Here is a 13,820-nt window from a genome sequence, read left to right on the forward strand (position 1 = left end):
ATTAGCCTTTACCCAAAGTCTCAAAGAAATCTAGATTTTTGAATGTATCAAGGCCAAGGTCCAGACTGCCAAAGGCTCCTAGTAACCAGTTTTACGTCATTCTATATTTTCTTTTAAAATAAGGTCAGCCAATTATATCCTTTTAAGTCAACCTCTTAATTAGTTCCAATGTAGGGCTGTGTTGGACCCTACAATAATGAAATTCTGTTGTGGAAAAAAAGGGGAATTCAATCATAATACAGAGTTTTTACGGAGACAAATAAATGAAAATATTAATTCAAAACTAGACATCAGTGTTAAGACCCAATTTGACCACTTGAAGTTGGCAGTGTGCCAAGTCCGTTTTCGGATTAACTAGTTCGTCTTTTTTGCAAGCCCTTTAAATATTCACAAATTTTGATTTAAATTGCTTAATTTCTTTCTATTCACGACACGTTTGTTCACACAAACCTTTTGTTGATGTCTTGAAAAAATACTTCCTTCTCCGTCACGATTGACCTTGGCTTCGTTCTGCACACTCGTACCTTTCTCCAAATTTGGTTCATTCGTAGAAAGATAAAAAGAAACGTTGTGGTGTGGGAAATGTCTTTTAAATGATGCTCTCTTTCTGGTAATTTCACCTTGAGTAAAAGACAAGTCTTCATTAAAAGATGGCCCTTCATAGAATTGGTTAACATGCCCCTCTAAATGTAGGCATATGACTGCCAAATATATACCATTGTTCAATTTTCTGAAATAGTTTCATATTTTACTTCAATTCAAGACACTCTAATGGATGGTGACATTTAAAAGAATGTGACACTGCTGTTGATTATTTCCCATTTCTTAGTCTTTTATTCTCCTATCTTTTATTTCATGAAAACATTAAATGTCCTTGATTGCACACGAGTTTCTTGATTTCAGCAGCTACACCATTTACATGTAAAAGTCCTTTAAAAACTCAAACATCCAACGATGGGGGAAAAAGTAAAGAAGATGTGGTAGTTGTGTAGAATTAAATAGAAAATAAAAATCTTGTATTTGGGATGACCTGTTTTGCTCGGGCATTTTACCTTAAGTGTGTGTGTGAAAATCATCAGTGGCCCAGGAATATTTTGACTGCATGTGTATAACAGCAACTGGCTAATCAATCAATTAAATCAATCAAATAAATAGCCAAAGTAAATAAGCAGCGCATCCGACATTCCCAGCAGATGTTGTGTTTGGTCTAGCTCCTTGACTTCTGCATTTAAATGTAACCATTCACTAGTGTGTATGTAAAAAATCTTCCAAGGACCAGGAATATTTTGACTGCATAACTAAAATAAAGCAGCAAACCAATTTACACATTCAAAGCAGATGTTGTGCTTTGTCTAGCTCCTTGACATCTGGGCCCAATTTCAGAGAGCAAAATAAAATTGGTTAAGTGCGAAAATAGCTTGCTCATTTTACACATGTTACAGGCCAAAATTTCATGCCATATACATTGCTTGTGACTGGTATTGAGCTATTGTTTACTTAGCATAACAATTGAGTGGAGTCTTGGCTGGTATTCTGCCTTTAATAAGCATGGATTATTTTGCTTAAGCAGAATTTTGTGTTTAAAAGCAGCTCTATGAAATTCGGCCCTGTATGCAAATGGAGCCAAACATACACAGAAGCTCGGTAGCGCCTGGTGGGCAATTTTTATTTTTCTGCTTTACAAAATTTGCCACTGTCGTCGTGCTTTTTAATGGGGATTTTTCTTCTTCATAATCGACCAAAAAAAAGGGAATCCTTAAGAAGAAAAAAATAAGACATATTTTGAGAATTACACATACACAGAAGCCCAATATGGAGTTCTGTTTCTGTATATGAAAATTTCCAACGTCTTAGTGCTTTTCGACTGGGAATTTCGATTTTAATTCTTTCTAAATCGATTCAAAAAAGGGAATCCTTTAATCAAAATCATTTTTTTTTAGAATGGCAATTCTTTACCAGAGAGAAAATAATCGAGCCCGGTAGCGTTCAAATAAACACTCCCCGTTCACAGCCACTGCAATACCCCTCGTTGACACACGCCTATACAAAACAAACTGCTAGTAGTACGTGTGTAGGCTGTGACTGACTGTAATGTAGATCACTAGGTTAAATCCACAACGCTCTTCTTCCGAAATGCGAACAAACACACACACGTATCCCTTAAACCAACATGCCCCCATTGGCCAGTAGTGGTTAATGGCCCAATGAGCCTTTTTTTTTTTTTTTTTTTTTTGACTGTACAGGGACACAGCAGGAATTTTCAACATGTAAACTGAATGCTTCTTATTCTTAGACGCATTGGGGCGTATTTTGTTCATTTATCGCTCCATGTTCAGGCCTACTATTTAATATGCCAACAATTATGTAAGTGTACATAACAAACTTTGAAAAATAGATACAGACAATTAGAACATTAAACAGACGGGTGTAAATAACAACAGCTGTATTTATTTAGGTATCTGCCCTTTGTTTTGTTCCCTTGATTTTTTTTCTTTCTGTCAACTGGTAATTTTTTCAATTGTTTAAACAAATTAACATTTTGTTATCTGTTCATTTTGTTTAAACAAATAAACATTATTTTTGTTTATCTGTTCATTTTGTTTATCAATCATACTTATTTGTTTATATGCCGGGGATACGGTGACGCTATTGTATGCGGTTATCTAATTACTGTTATCTGCCAGAATAATAAATACTTCACTTTAAAATTATTGTATAATAACAGACGTAGAAAATTTGTCTTCTGTCGACGTATTTAAAGAAAATTAAAGAAAATACAAGAATTTGCATTTGTGTTACGCAATCGTTTCTCAATAATGCAAGCACCTCAGAGCAAAACAAAACACTTGTTTTTATGTAAATTGTAACTTGCTAATTTTGCCAGTAATGCTTTGGTAACTGGCTATAAGACAAAACATTATGAAATGCAATTATTACAATTGAGCTGATGGCAGGAGTTGATATTCTTCTTAAATAGTTAAGCCTTTGATGGAACAAAAAAAAAGAATATTGTGACAAATTCACTTTTCCTTCATTAGTGTCAAACCTCTCAAGTCAAATGATCATGTCCTGTTTCCAGCAATTTGTTTTGGGCGATCCCTGAACAGGAAGACCCATGCCAGTGTTGTTGTCTCTTAGGAGGTGTTAAGGCAGTGGACACTATTGGTAATTACTCAAAATAATTATTGGCATAAAGCCTTTCTTGGTGATGAGTAACGGGGAGTGGTTGGTAGTATAAAACATTGTGAGAAACGGCTCCCTCTGAAGTGCCATATTTTTCGAGAAAGAAGTAATTTTCTACGAATCTAATTTCGAGACCTCAGATTTAGAACTTGAGGTCTCGAAATCAACCATCTAAACGCACACAACTTCGTGTGGCAAGGTTTATTTTTCTTTCATTATTATCTCGCAACTTCGATGACCGATTGAGCTCAAATTTTCACAGGTTTGTTATTTTATGCATATGTTGAGATAAACCAACTGTGAAGGCTAGTCTTCGACAATTACCAATAGTGTCCACTGCCTTTAAGTATTGATTTCTATCCACTATTTTTTTTTTAATATCTTGTACTTGTTTGTCATTTGATCGCGTGGGACAAAGTAATGAGGCATTTAAGACCTGAGGCCATATCCATTTTAGCAAAGGGCACTTCCATTGGAAAAACATTTTAATTAAAGCCAAGACAAGGGCAGAAGCGGCGATGGTCCCTTGGCCTCTGTTTGGTTTCAGATGATCTAGAAAATGTTTGTTGACCCTTTGATAACAAAACTGTTTGGACGAATACATTCTGCTGAAATGCAAACTAAACTCACCTTAAAGACACTGGACACTAGTTACTCAAAATAAATAATATTAGCATACAAGCTTACTGTAGTAATGAGCAACGGAGAGCTGTTGATAGTATACAATGTGTGAGAAACGGCTCCATTTGAAGTAATGTAGTTTTTAAGAAAGAGGTAATTTTCTCACTCAAATATTTGACTTCAGGCCTGAAGCCCCTTTTTGGCGTCTGGAAGCACACCAATTTGTGCAACAGGGGCTGTTTCGTAACTTATTCTCTAGCAGCTGCGATGACCAATTGAGTCAACATTTACTCAGATTTGTTATTTTACGCATACGTTGGGTTGCGATCACAGTTGGTTTGAGAATACATGTCTGTACGATTACCAAAGGTGCCCAGTGCCTTTAAAGTATTTGCAGAGGGCTTGCTCTCGCAAGCCTCACACGCCATGAAACCTCAAACCCCGCGTTTATAGAGTGACATCAAGGTATGAAGAACGACCCAAATCACCAGTATACCATAACAAGCAGATGTCTCATCACACAAGCCCCCCCCCCCACCACCTTGAGGAACAACCAACATGAATATTCATGAAGGGCAAATGTGTCATCAGGTGTTTGAATAATCTTCATCAAGGCTCTGTCTGTATCAATGTTTATACGCTGATTGTTTTTTCAGCACATGTTTAGCTCCCAATGCAGTGTTGCTTCTCTTTTGACAAAGATGGCGTAACAATGTACCAATTAGGCAAAAAGTACATAAACAATAAGAACAAATCCACCACTATTTTCCCCTCCTCTCCAAATTCCAATGGTAGGAACAATGTTTCTACTGTCATTTGGGGAATCTGTTGCGTATATCTACATTCTTCGTAAAGTTCTAAAAAAAAAACACCTTTTCCCGTGTTAATCGTTCATGATGTGCGCTATGATCTTCATGGAATAATATAAATTTAAGTTGTTTTGTTATGTTAAGTTATTCACGGAGGGGGAATTCTTAATTTTTGAAGAAGCTTGGGGAAGATCTATAGACGGCCTTCCTAAATATCAGAGGTGTCTTTCATTATAATTGTTGCCATGCATGGTGTGGGAGATTAACTTAAATGTTGCATTGTTGCTTTGCATGAGACCACCAGCAGAACTTAAAATCTATTTTACTTTCCTGTTTCACTTTCCACAAGCAAGGACGGGGATTGGCGTATATGGAGCCTTTGCTCTATGATGCAAACGGTACAATGTTTTAACAGGTTGGCCTTGCTGCAGGCTACCCAACCCCATGACCAAACCTTCACACCCCAAAAACTAATTCTCCTCAAAAAAAAATCTGATGTCGTCGCTCTTGTCTCAATTCACACTTGATTTGCCCGCCAATATAAAGAAGAACAAAACAAGAAAAATTCCCGACATGATCAGCGAGCAAAAAAATCCATCACCATTTCTGCACGCCCCACGACACTTTCCGGATGACTGGAGCTCAAAGTCATGCCCAGCTAGCTCAGCAGATTAACACAGAAAATGACGACGCGGGCAGAGCACTGTGATGAAAACGAAACAAGGTGACTCCGGCCAGGCGTATCGCTACCTTAAAGGCACTGTGGATACTATTGGTAATTACTCAAGGTAAATGTCACCATAAAACCTCACTTGGTAACGAGTAATGGGGAGAGGTTGAAAATATAAAACATTGTAAGAAACGGCTCCCTCTGAAGTGATGTAGTTTTTGAGAAAGAAGTTTTAAAAAATCACTAAACTATTTTAATTTAAAAAGAGACCTCAGCTGAGGTCTTGAATTAAAGCCATCTGAAAGCACACAACTTGTTTCTTCCATTATTCTCTCGCAACTTCGACGACCAATATTGAGTCCTGAATTTTCACAGGTTTGTTATTTTATTGATAATGTTGAGATACACCTGGTGAGGATACTGGTCTTATTACCAAAGGTGTCCAGTGCCTTTAAAAAGCATGTAAAGTGCCCTCTACGTTACTCAAGCATTATGGAGTACATGACGGGAGGGGTGTCAGGTCCGACGAGTGGTTGGATCTCTGCTCATGAATATTCAGCAGCTTATTTAACGCGGGAAGAGACCTACCGCCGTTGATGTGGCCTGACTTTCAAGTGTGTATTGATGGCGAGGGTTGTGTGAGTTTGTGTACAGATGTGTTCGATATAAAAACACACATATTCATAAGTGATAAAATGGATAGAATGCTTTATAATATTTCAATGATTTCTAGAAAAATCAGCCACATCTTTCTATAGAAATACTTGCATCGTATTTTTTGTGTTTAGAGTTATGGTTCATAACTGTACATTGTGTACACGATAATTAGGCCTACTTATTTGCACAACCTGCATCTTGTTACGCTATGGACTACCATTGGCAGACCATGATGTTTTTCTTTTCTGTTTTATAGCTAAATAATTGTCTCAAAGAATATTTATGGAGTGATTGATAACAGATTCATGTTTCCAAATTTGGAGAATTAACAAAAGTCTCTATTCTCACATGATATCAGCGATGGCCTTGACAAACCTCTTATCAATATTTATTACATGTTCTATGGTACACTCTGTATGTATATATATATACTAATAGACAAAGTATCCTTGGCCAGATTGATATAATTTATCCATAAACAGCAATGAAACCATTCAAACCAATGAAATTACACCCCCCCCCCTCCCCCACCACCTCTTCGAAGATCGCTCCGTGTTACCATGGGGTATTACTGAATTAAATCCCTTGTCGTCGAAGATTGTTTACCACGAAACACATTTAATTCCGACCAGATAATGTGTGGGAGACATTCTATAAATACTCTAAAAATGAATTGCATTCCCGACGAAGAACTCGTGTCCTTCAAGTATTTTTTTGTTGTGTGTGTTTGTTTGTGTCCGGAGCACTCTATTCATGTACTTGAAGGAGCAAGACAAAGCATGCCATCTGTGCCTGGCAAAATGTAACAGCGATTAATTCCCTGTCAAACACAAAAGAGAGAAATTCATCTTGGAGGTTTCTGTGGTCTGGTTACTAGGCTCACCGAGGAATGCCACTTCACGAAAAAGCATAAAAAGGGACTCTGGGAACAACAAAAGCTCGGGCCCATCATCAATTTCACTGTAGTCACTCACAGAAATAGTGTGGCTCTGTGATCAGTGCGCGATGCATTACAGACTTGCTGTGATTAAATGTTCTGGATATTAGAGCCACATTATGGCACTTGCGGGGAAAGGTTGTCAAGTGATGTTTGTCAAACGCTCGATTTTCCGGCGGCCTGGCGAAAGGGGCAGCTATATATAATGAACACGCCGTCTAAAGTGGAAAACATGTCCATTTTATATGAATTGTAATGTGTTGTCCCGGTGATATATGTATTACTTGAATATAGGACGTGATGCTACTTAAAAGAGAAACTGTATATTTTTTAGGAAATTGTAGAGGCCTACAGGAAAACATGTCATAATATTAATCAGAAAATCGTATATGAATTATTTTCGATTGTAATGACTAATTAATATTTATCTTATCTCCCAGTGCAATCGCTCTTATAACAGTAATAATTAATTGAGTTTTTGATTTCATAATGTAATATATTGGAATTGTTGTTTGTTTTTATATTAAAAGGCAAAAGACACCATTGCTCTAGGTTGAAGTCATACCTCTTGTTTACAAAATTAAAGGAAGCTGTGTGGAAAAAAGGTCATAAAATTAATCAGAAATAATCAGGAATATCGTTTAGCAATTTCTAATAGTATACCTATTAATGTCTTATCTCTCAGTGCAACCAATCATACAGTTTGCACTAATTGCTAACCAAATAATTGATTTCATAATGTAATTATTGGAATTGTATTGTTTGTCTGTATTATTTATTGAAGTAATAGACAACATTGCTTTGGAAGAGAACAGGCCGATGTCATTCAGCGGAAGTTGCGGGGAAATGGGTCACTGAATTAAATGGAAGGTACACGTTTGTTAATTACTCAAAGCAATTATTAATTTAAAAACTGACTTGGTAACGAGCATTGGAGAGCTGCTGATAGGATAAAACATTTTGGGAAATGACTCCCTCTGAAGTAACGTAGTTTTTGAGAAAGAGGTAATTTATCAATACAATAATAAAATACTTCTTCCCCTAGAACTAGAAGTCTTATATTCCTATCTGAAAGCACACAAGTGTGTTTTTTCTTTCATCATTTTCTCGCAACTTCGATGACCAATTGAGTCCAAATTTACACAGGCTTGTTATTTTATACATGATGGGGTACACCAAATGAGAAGACTGGTCTTTGACAATTACCAAACGTGTACCTTCCCTTTAACCAAAAATAATCGTCACTATCGTTTGGAATGACTTATTAGTACTTAGTGTGTTATCTCTCAGCAACTAAATTTTACAGTAAGCCCTAATTGGCAGTTAAACTAATGATTTAATAAGCTAATTATTGTATATTTTTGTTTTTGTTTTTATTAATGTAAAAAAAAACTACATGTTGTTTTAGAGGAGTTGGTTGCAGGAGAGTTGATTGGATGATGTCATTCCTCGTATTTGCAAAAAAAACTAGACAAAAAACTTTAAAAAACTAACGTCCAACCAACCAGATAATTTCATCAAATTAGCGAGGTCTAATTTTTGTGAAAACTTCAGTAACTGGTTTATAATTTGGGTTGGACTTTTGCACGTTCCTTGAGGACTTGTTTCAATTGCAGTTATGCTGATTATTAGAGTCTATAATTCTTGACAATAACAGGATTTCGTTGAAAACCTTTCTCTTGAGGATTGGTGTATCAAATTTGGATTTTTTTTTATATTAAAATTTGTTTTTATAGTTAATACCAATCCTGTGTACGTTGGCGAGAAATTTGAGTAATAGAATTACCAGATATCATAATTGGTTGGTAATATACTTAATATGGCTTTAAGCCGATACAAATTGCAGAATGATGAAGTGTCCATTGGGTTTTATCATTGAATTATTGATGACGCCGTTCGGAGTTAATAAATGTAACCTTTTTATATCTCAACTATTTCTAGATGGAGGAACGGGGGATGGTGTTGTTTTAATGTCAAATCTTGTTAGCACTGCAGCTTAACGATGGGATCTCTCTATTTGGACGTCTGTAAATGGATCTATGTCCTGAAACAAATCTGAAAAGTCAATCAGTTCAATGATAATCCTGGACCCAATTCTTAGAGCTGCTTAAAGGCAGTGGTCACTATTGGTAATTACTCAAAATAATTCTTTTTGCATAACACCTTACTTGGTAACTAGTAATGGGGGAGCTGTTAATCGTATAAAACATTGTGAGAAACGGCTCCCTCTGACGTGGGGTAGTTTTCAAGAAAGAATTCATTTGCCGTGAATTTGGTCTCGAGACCTCAGATATAGAATTTGAGGTCTAGAAATCAAGCATCCTAAAAGCACACAACTTCGTGTGACAAGGGTATTTTTTTGTTCATTATTATCTCACAGCTTCGACGACCAATTGAGCTCAAATTTTCACAGGTTTGTCATTTTTGGCATATGTTGAGATACACCAAGTAAGAAGACTTGTCTTTGACAATTACCAATAGTGTCCAGTGTCTTTAAGCAGACAAAAAGCAGCAAAGCACAAACATTGTTTACCTGAATTTTTAAAAACAATTTGAGGTAACAAAACAATTTCCCTGGGAACGCCTAACTTTTCGAGGGAAAGAAATAATACTTTGAGGGACGAAATAATACTTTGAGGGATGGAAATAATTTCGCTACTTAGTAATTTATATGCTTACAATTTATTTTGTGTGATTACCAATAGTGTCCAGTGCCTTTGAATGAATTCATTTTGTGATACATGAAGATCACTTTCATTCATGAATCACTCTTTGTCCTAATTTGTTAAATATTACAGTTTCGAATCCTTGGTTCTAGTATAAAGCAACCAACACAAGATGTGTATAGGGATTATTAAATTTCTCACTCGCACACGTCGTCGCCGTTTCTTTTGTTCCGGTCTGACCACCGAGCACACTCAGCAAGCCTGTATTTTGTTCTTCATTATTATGATTATTCTAGAAACATCAATTTACATACATGCATGAAACATGTGCTCGGATCGGAAGCAATGGCCATCCATCCACACTCTTTGTACGGGGCCCTCTCTCATAACGGTGTTGACTTAAGCTCGGATTTCCCGTGCCGCCTGTGAACAAGCACACGATATGCCGACGTAATGACCACTCGAAATGGAACGGTAGGATCAATGGCGCACTTTAAACTGTGAATGCATCCGTCCCATCCACCTCGCTTTCTCTAGCTCTTTATGTGAGGAAACAGCACAGTAATGGGAGAGACGGAGCGATTTGCATGCGTGATGATGGATTTGGTATTAGTAGGTGTTCTTTAGTAATTGTCACTCCCACTATAGATCTCACCCCACCCCTCGATGTTAAGCAGGCTGAATCCAACAATCAATGCCGTGTTGATTTTTGTTTTGCAGAAGTAGCGTATAAAGGCAGAACACTATTGATAATTGCTAAAAGTATTGTTTAGCATAAAAACTTAACGAGCAATGTAGAGCTCAGGGTGTGGCATAAAACATTGTGAGAAACGGTTCCCCCTGTGTGAGAAACGGTTCCCCCTATGTACGTAGCTTTTTAGAAAGAGGTAACTTCTCACTCAATTAATAAAATAACGTTGTACATTCTACTTTATATTCCTGAAAGTCAACTTGCAGAAGATGTTTGATCCAATTATTGTCATTTCAAACACCATTTCACCATGCACTACTTGCTGACATTGTCGTTTGACTATTCTACTTTACAGACCTTTTTGCGACCTTTTTTGTTTTACTTTTATATGTTCTTCTTTATTTTATAGGTTTGTATACAGGATGCATTTGTGGATTATTTGCCCGAATATTATTATAAATAACACAGTGCTATTCAAGAATCAATAGATCATTATGCAGGTATAGAAGTCCTAGAAGTCCTATTTTTCTGCTGGTACCTTCCTGTTTAGAATCGGTCATTCATGACATTAATTCCAAAGACAATGGTGGATATTCTAATTGGTTTTATCGACCACAGCTTGCAGGTGTTCTGTTAGCTTTGAAATGCTCGTAAAACCAGACCGCCCCAATACGCAAAAATGTTATACCAATCGAATGATCACGGAGCTGTTAATATGTAAATGAAAGGACAAGGACGAATTCAGTTTTGAGATGAACTCAATTTCCAATATTTAGAGACTTTTGAGTGTGGAAAAAGGTCTGATGTAACCTCACATTAGAATGGTGTAAAATGCCAGTATGTTTCATACCTCCCAGTGCGAATTTTTTCACAACATAAAACTTGATGTCACATTCAGTCTGTACATTTTTTCTATCAGAAACGTTTTAGGTCATCTCATGAATTTCGATGATTCAGTCAACACGCCAAATTCCTCTTGGGAATGTACGTGTACAAAGAAAAACCCAAACATTAATTTGTGTCAGCCCATGCTTAAAAGATACTTCAGGCCTAAAGTTTTTTAATATTTGCGTCAGAATGTTTCCCTTTTTCTCAAAAACTATATAGGTTACTTCAGAGGGAGCCGTTTCTCACAATATGTTTTTGTTATACTAAACAGCTGCTCTCAATTGCTCGATAACAAGTAACGGCTTTTTATGCTAACATTTTGTTGAGTATTTAGCAATAATGTCCAGTGCTTTAAAATGTAATGTATTCATCCATTGAGCTATTTACAAATCCTGCCTGTTATGAAGTCCGGGCTCTGTGGCTATTTTGTAAACATGTGATGTCAAAGGTCACACATCATCTTTACACGCATAAATCCTATACCTGCATCTATTCCAGTTTGATATACAAGATGACGTAAGACTTGTGTCTAAAATTAACGTAGTATATTAAAATTAGTTTCCTATCACAGTTAAGCAACCATTAACAAATCTTCCTGTTTGTTTGCTAATTATCAGTAGATTCTAAAGCAATTATTACTATTAGCGTTGCTTTGTAAACAAAAAGTAGTTTGTATAGAATATTTTTACAGATGTCCACTACAGTGAAAAATTTACATACAAATTTGACATTTGATATATACAGATAGTACAGATACTGTGATTAGTAATATCCAATATATTATTTTGGTAATCAAAAAGCTTTCTCGGCGTAAAGCTGTTTTGTTTATACTTCATTTCCCACTTGTGCATTATTTTCCTACCCCAGCCCAGTGCAATATAATTAAGAGTATCACCCGATACTAATCTATACCAATTTGTTAATGTGTTCCTATTGTCGTTCGCATCCCAAGCTGACAACACATTACCTAAAGGGACACGTCAGACGATAATGGGAAAATACCTTGAGGTTGTCAACTTAAAACCCTGGCTTGGTTATTAATATAACTCCCCCATTTTTCCCCCGGACTTGTTGTTTACCCAGTGTCCGGTGATGACCGAGAAAACACTGCGAGTGCACCGCATGGTTACGGCGGGGAAACGCCGGTGGTGTTTCTATTTTGTTTACGGTTACCAAATGGCTTCCCGGCGCATATCACAATAAAAAAGCAATATCTGTCAGGTTTGTGCCTGTCTCTCTTTCTCTATCTCTTCTGGCAACCTCCTCACTTGATAACTCCATCATAGACTCCCTCCATCCCCTTCAATTCCCCTTCTTGTGGTCGTTATAAATTCAGTGGAATAGCTCATGTTTTTAGACAATAAAGTTCCAGTTAAAAAGTCAAAAACAAGTCGTCTTCTTCCTCCTCCTCCTCCTCCTCCTCCCCCTCCTCCCCTCCTCCTCCCCCTCCTCCCCTCCTCCTCATCCTCCCCTCCTCCTCCTACTCCTCCTCTTCTTCTTCTGCTTCGTCTTCTTCTTTCTTCTTCTTGCATACAGAGTTTCAGATGTCAGGATCAGCAAGAGAACAGCTTCAGGATACAACAACCCATATTGTTTTTGCCCAACCCCCCCGATGACAAACCGATACCACCCTCGTACTGTACCTTACCTCCTCTTCCCCGCGCTCGCACTCTCGTGCTTTACTCCCCACCCCTTTGTCAGATCTGGTACATGCAAATGTTTCATTGATATTTTGGTATCATATATCATTCAAAGGGCTCCTCATGTACTCTTTTAAAACTCCCGAAGAGGTAAACCAAATAGGTGGGCTGGATCTCACCTTACAGAGTAATATCAGCAAGCGCTATCATCTTACATACAAGCCCACCTTCAGCCATAAACTCTCAAAATAACAAATATTTGTATTGCCACGCTCTGTACTTCCCCCTGCTATTTGTCTAGTGATGGGTAGCCGCTGTAGTGCGCGTCGGATCACAGGACTTCTGTGGTCAATTGATAGTTTGCTCCAACGGTTACCATGGCAATGTACTAATACCTCTGCAAACTCGTGTATTGTTTATTGCCCGAGCAAGACGCATCACTTCCTACTGCAAATAAGAGAGCCATCGATCTTTTGGCTTATTTGAAAGGTGTCATTTGCACTTATGGTAATTTCCCGCTTTATACCTGAAAGGGTCTGTGGAAAATATCTGGGAAGCAAGCAAAGTCAGATTTTAAGTCTATAATCTTGCAATATAAAAAAAACGGGGATTTATCGTTATTACTTGCAACTGATATTAAAGGCAATGGCCACTTTTTGTAATTATCAAAGACACGTATTCTCACTTGGTTTCCCGCAATATATGCATAAAATAAAAAATGTGAAAATTTAGACCCAACTTGGTCATCGAAGTTGCAAGAGAATAGTGAACGAAAAAACAACACCCTTGTTGCATTTTGTGTGCTTTCAGCAGGTGCCAAAATAGGCTTCGGGTCTGAAGTCTTTTAATCTTGAGTAAGAAATTACCTCTTTCTCAAAAACTACATGACTTGAGAGACGTTTCTCATTATGTGTGTTTTTTTATGCAAGTCTCCTGGCTGAAGGCCTCAAGGCACCTCAAGGTGTGGGCTATACAATCACCTTTTCCCACTATACTATCAAAGCTCTCCAATGCTCGTTACCGAGTAAGTTTTTATTTTGTGTAATTACCAATAGGGT

The sequence above is a fragment of the Asterias amurensis genome, chromosome 9 (assembly GCF_032118995.1).
Source record: "Asterias amurensis chromosome 9, ASM3211899v1".
Lineage (NCBI taxonomy): Eukaryota > Metazoa > Echinodermata > Asteroidea > Forcipulatida > Asteriidae > Asterias > Asterias amurensis.